The sequence below is a fragment of the Somniosus microcephalus genome, unplaced genomic scaffold, assembly GCF_052327205.1.
Source record: "Somniosus microcephalus isolate GS21.2 unplaced genomic scaffold, FLI_Smic_1.0 unresolved_chr4, whole genome shotgun sequence".
Classification (NCBI taxonomy): domain Eukaryota; kingdom Metazoa; phylum Chordata; class Chondrichthyes; order Squaliformes; family Somniosidae; genus Somniosus; species Somniosus microcephalus.
In genome coordinates, this window is record NW_028225182.1 from 12,645,522 (window position 1) to 12,651,521 (window position 6,000).

At 40.5% G+C, this 6,000-nt stretch overlaps 2 non-coding genes across 2 annotated transcripts; both read right to left on the reverse strand.

Moving 5' to 3' along the window:
• Positions 1-3,384: 3,384 nt before the first annotated feature.
• Positions 3,385-3,457, reverse strand: trnav-aac (transfer RNA valine (anticodon AAC)). Its single transcript has one exon. It is a non-coding gene; the product is annotated as a tRNA-Val (tRNA).
• Positions 3,458-5,432: 1,975 nt separating this feature from the next.
• Positions 5,433-5,505, reverse strand: trnav-aac (transfer RNA valine (anticodon AAC)). Its single transcript has one exon. It is a non-coding gene; the product is annotated as a tRNA-Val (tRNA).
• Positions 5,506-6,000: the final 495 nt, after the last annotated feature.

Here is a 6,000-nt window from a genome sequence, read left to right on the forward strand (position 1 = left end):
ACTTCTTTGTAAGTTCGAACTCTGTCTCACCCTGGGCGCAGTCTGGGCTTTTTTCAATCCCCTTCAACACCGAAACACATTAAAGCAGTGATTTTAATTTAGTAGTGTGATATTTTTCGAGGCACCATTAAATGATTCAATAATTTATCCCTATCAGTGTTGCAGGCTGGGTTCGATTCACGGTTAGGGAAGAAATTTTGATATCACCGTTTCTTAGTCATGAATGCGATGTAATTTTATTAAATTAATTACATGCATCTAATGTGAATAAATAAGAACTGCTTTAATCACCATTAATTAACCTGTATCTTTATTTTGCAGAATGAAAGACATAATAATATGGTTACTGAGGGACAGTCGAAACTTCATTCATTTATTTTGCTCTTTGCATCTCCTGAACTGTTAACCCATATCTGATTTTACACATTGCATTTCAGGAGAATGGTTTAAAATGTTCATTGCTTGAGAGAGCAGCGATCTGGGGCAACTTTTGTAAAATTTAACGGGACCGGCTATTTCACAGAAAAAAACGATTCTCTCACATGATGTTTTCAGACAACACACTGAATGATCTTTGCTAGGCCCCAAGTGGATGATCTGACACTTGCCCGCGTTGAGCTCCATTATTCACTGGTCAGGGGAGATTTAATAGAGGTGATCAAAATTAAGGGGGAAACCGTTTCCACTGGCAGGAGTGTCAGCAGGGCTATGGGGGAAGAGCAGCGGAGTGGGACTGATTGGATAGCTCTTTCAAAGTTGCAAAATGAATTCCTCATTTTAACCTGCAATTGATAGATTTTAGTTAACCAACGGTATTAAGGGATCATTGAAGTCTGTGAGACACTTCATAACTGTTTCTATTATCATTAATCAACCCACAACATTTTGTTGCACACTGCAGGAATTGCTAACACGTATACCGGATGACAGTCAAACTTCAATAACTTTTTATAGAATCATAGAAAATTGCCTGAACCCCTGTGGTTAATGAAGGGAATTTTAATGGTTGAGTTCCGTATACACCTTGGAATTCTGGAAAACATGGTTTGTAGTTTGCAGAAACGGGGCTTAGATCTGCTGTTGTGAACCGAGGTAAAGCTGCAGGATCCTTGAATAATCTTTCACAATTCAACTGAAAGCAGCCGGAATGTGAAACTTTGAGAGGGGCTGTCTGCACGGTCAGGGCTGGAAACGGAAGTGAGCGAGCGAAACCGTAGTGTTCTGTGTGTGTGTACAACTGTACAGAATAACACAAATGTAACAGGACTTTGTTACATTGCATAACAAATGCGAATTGATCCATTTTTCTACGATTTAAATGAACATGATTTACAAAATGTTTCCACGCGCTTTCGAACCGGGGAACTTTCGCGTGTTAGGCGAACGTGATAACCACTACACTACGGAAACGCCGGATAAAACAGTCGCCTTTGGCAATAAATCTATGAATCTATGAAGAAAGTTATTTAAGTTTGACTGTCACCCAGCAAACATGTTACAATTTCCTTCAGTGTGCAACACACATTTTTGTTCGTTTTAATACAATTAATAAGATTCTCACAGACTTCAATTGTCTTTGTCAGAACTGAAATCCCTGACTGGGAATCAAACCTGATTGTTTTCAATGATTATTGGATTGTCCTATGAGGAGAGATTGAGTAGATTGGGCCTATAATCTCTGGAGTTCAGAAGTACGAGATGTGTTGTCATTGAAAGGTACAATTTTCTTGGAGGGCATGAAACGGTAGAAGATGAGAGGTTGTTTCCCCTGGCTGGAGAGTCTCGAACTAGGAGGCAGAGTCTCAGGATAAGGGGCCGGCCATTTGAGACTCAGATGAGGAGACATTTCTTCACTCAGAGGCTTGTGAATCTTTGCAATTCTCAACCTCAGAGGGCAGTGGATGCTCAGTCATTGAGTATATTCAAGAATTTGGGAGTCCTTTTACACAGAATACAGAAATTAACGTTTGTGAGCTCATCCTTTATATTGAGCGGTTTCTCGTCCTTCAATCGGTGTCAGCTTTCGCCCAGCTGTTACTTCACAGCACCAACTTCTTTGTAAGTTCGAACTCTGTCTCACCGCGGGCGCAGTCTGGGCTTTTTTCAATCCCCTTCAACACCGAAACACATTAAAGCAGTGATTTTAATTTAGTAGTGTGATATTTTTCGAGGCACCATTAAATGATTCAATAATTTATTCCTATCAGTGTTGCAGGCTGGGTTCGATTCACGGTTAGGGAAGACATTTTGATATCACCGTTTCTTATTCATGAATGCGATGTAATTTTATTAAATTAATTACATGCATCTAATGTGAATAAATAAGAACTGCCTTAATCACCATTAATTAACCGGTAACTTTATTTTGCGGAATGAAAGACATAATAATATGGTTACTGAGGGACAGTCGAAACTTCATTCATTTATTTTGCTCTTTGCATCTCCTGAACTGTTAACCCATATCTCATTTTACACATTGCATTTCAGGAGAATGGTTTAAAATGTTCATTGCTTGAGAGAGCAGCGATCTGGGGCAACATTTGTAAAATTTAACGGGACCGGCTATTTCACAGAAAAAACCGATTCTCTCACATGATGTTTTCAGAACACACTGACTGATCTTTGCTAGCCCCAAGTGGATGATCTGACACTTGCCCGCGTTGAGCTCCATTATTCACTGGTCAGGGGAGATTTAATAGAGGTGATCAAAATTAAGGGGGAAACCGTTTCCGCTGGCAGGAGTGTCAGCAGGGCTATGGGGGAAGAGCAGCGGAGTGGGACTGATTGGATAGCTCTTTCAAAGATGCAATATGAATTCCTCATTTTAACCTGCAATTGATAGATTTTAGTTAACCAACGGTATTAAGGGATCATTGAAGTCTGTGAGACACTTCATAACTGTTTCTATTAACATTAATCAACCCACAACATTTTGTTGCACACTGCAGGAATTGCTAACATGTATACCGGATGACAGTCAAACTTCAATAACTTTTTATAGAATCATAGAAAATTGCCTGAACCCCTGTGGTTAATGAAGGGAATTTTAATGGTTGAGTTCCGTATTCACCTTGGAATTCTGGAAAACATGGTTTGTAGTTTGCAGAAACGGGGCTCAGATCTGCTGTTGTGAACCGAGGTAAAGCTGCAGGATCCTTGAATAATATTTCACAATTCAACTGAAAGCAGCCGGAATGTGCAACTTTGAGAGGGGCTGTCTGCACGGTCAGGGCTGGAAACGGAAGTGAGCGAGCGAAACCGTAGTGTTTTGTGTGTGTGTGCAACTGTGCAGAATAACACAAATGTAACAGGACTTTGTTACTTTGCATAACAAATGCGAATTGATCCATTTTTCTACGATTTAAATGAACATGATTTACATAACGTTTCCACCCGGTTTCGAACCGGGGACTTTTCGCGTGTTAGGCGAACGTGATAACCTCTACACTACGGAAACGTTAGATAAAACAGTCGCCTTTGGCAATAAATCTATGAATCTATGAAGAAAGTTACTTAAGTTTGACTGTCACCCAGCAAACATGTTACAATTTCCTTCAGTGTGCAACACACATTTTTGTTCGTTTTAATACAATTAATAAGATTCTCACAGACTTCAATTGTCTTTGTCAGAACTGAAATCCCTGACTGGGAATCAAACCTGATTGCTTTCAATGATGATTGGATTGTCCTATGAGGAGAGATTGAGTAGATTGGGCCTATAATCTCTGGAGTTCAGAAGTACGAGATGTGTTGTCATTGAAAGGTACAATTTTCTTGGAGGGCATGAAACGGTAGAAGATGAGAGGTTGTTTCCCCTGGCTGGAGAGTCTCGAACTAGGAGGCAGAGTCTCAGGATAAGGGGCCGGCCATTTGAGACTCAGATGAGGAGACATTTCTTCACTCAGAGGCTTGTGAATCTTTGCAATTCTCAACCTCAGAGGGCAGTGGATGCTCAGTCATTGAGTAGATTCAAGAATTTGGGAGTCCTTTTACACAGAATACAGAAATTAACGTTTGTGAGCTCATCCTTTATATTGAGCGGTTTCTCGTCCTTCAATCGGTGTCAGCTTTCGCCCAGCTGTTACTTCACAGCACCAACTTCTTTGTAAGTTCGAACTCTGTCTCACCGCGGGCGCAGTCTGGGCTTTTTTCAATCCTCTTCAACACCGAAACACATTAAAGCAGTGATTTTAATTTAGCAGTGTGATATTTTTTGAGGCACCATTAAATGATTCAATAACGTATTCCTATCAGTATCGCGAGCTGGGTTCGATTCCCGGTTAGGGAAGAAATTTTGATATCACCGTTTCTTATTCATGAATGCGATGTAATTTTATTAAATTAATTACATGCATCTAATGTGAATAAATAAGAACTGCTTTAATCACCATTAATTAACCGGTAACTTTATTTTGCAGAATGAAAGACATGATAATATGGTTACTGAGGGACAGTCGAAACTTCATTCATTTATTTTGCTCTTTGCATCTCCTGAACTGATAACTCATATCTCATTTTACACATTGCATTTTAGGAGAATGGTTTAAAATGTTCATTGCTTGAGAGAGCAGCGATCTGGGGCAACATTTGTAAAATTTAACGGGACCGGCTACTTCACAGAAAAAACCTATTCTCTCACATGATGTTTTCAGACGACACACTGACCGATCTTTGCTCGGCCCCAAGTGGATGATCTGATACTTGCCCGCGTTGAACTCCATTAATCACTGGTCAGGGGAGATTTAATAGAGGTGATCAAAATTATGGGGGAAAGTTTCCACTGGCAGGAGTGTCAGCAGGTCTATGGGGGAAGAGCAGGGGAGTGGGACTGATTGGATAGCTCTTTCAAAGATGCATCATGAATTGCTCATTGTAACCTGCGATTGATAGCTTTTAGTCAACCAACGGTATTAAGGAATCATTGAAGTCTGTGAGACACTTCATAATTGTTTATATTATCATTAATCAACCCACAACATTTTGTTGCACACTGCAGGAATTGCTAACATGTATACCGGATGACAGTCAAACTTTAATAACTTGTTATAGAATCATAGAAAATTACCTGAACCCCTGAGGTTAATGAAGGGAATTTTAATGGTTGAGTTCCGTATACACCTTGGAATTCTGGAAAACATGGTTTGTTGTTTGCAGCAACGCGGCTTCGATCTGTTGTTGTGAACCGAAGTGAAGCTGCAGGATCCTTGAATAATCTTTCACAATTCAACTGAAAGCAGCCGGATTGTGCAGCTTTGAGAGGGGCTGTCTGCACGGTCAGGGCTGGAAACGGAAGTGAGCGAGCGACACCGTAGTGTTCTGTGTGTGTGCATAACTGTACAGAATAACACAAATGTAACAGGACTTTGTTACTTTGCATAACAAATGGGAATTGATCCATTTTTCTACGATTTACATGAACATGATTTACAAAATGTTTCCGCCCGGTTTCGAACCGGTGACTTTTCGCGTGTTAGGCGAACGTGATAACCACTACACTACGGAAACGCTGGATAAAGCCGTTGCCTTTTGTTATAAATCTATGAATCTCTGACGAAAGTTATTAAAGTTTGACTGTCACCCGGCAAACATGTTACAATTTCCTTCAGTGTGCAACACACATTTTTGTTGGTTTTAATACAATTTTTAAGATTCTCACAGACTTCAATGGTCTTTGTCAGAACTGAAATCCCTGACTGGGAATCAAACCTGATTGTTTTCAATGATGATAGGACTGTCCTATGAGGAGAGATTGAGCAGATTGGGCCTATAATCTTTGGAGTTCAGAAGTACGAGAGGTGTTCTCATTGAAAGGTATAATTTTCTTGGAGGGCTTGAAAGGGTAGAAGCTGAGAGGTTGTTTCCCCTGGCTGGAGAGTCTAGAACTGGGAGGACAGAGTCTGAGGGTTAGGGGCCGGCTATTTGAGACTCAGATGAGGAGACATTTCTTCACTCACAGGCTTGTGATCTTTGCAATTCTCAACCTCAGAGGGCAGTGGATGC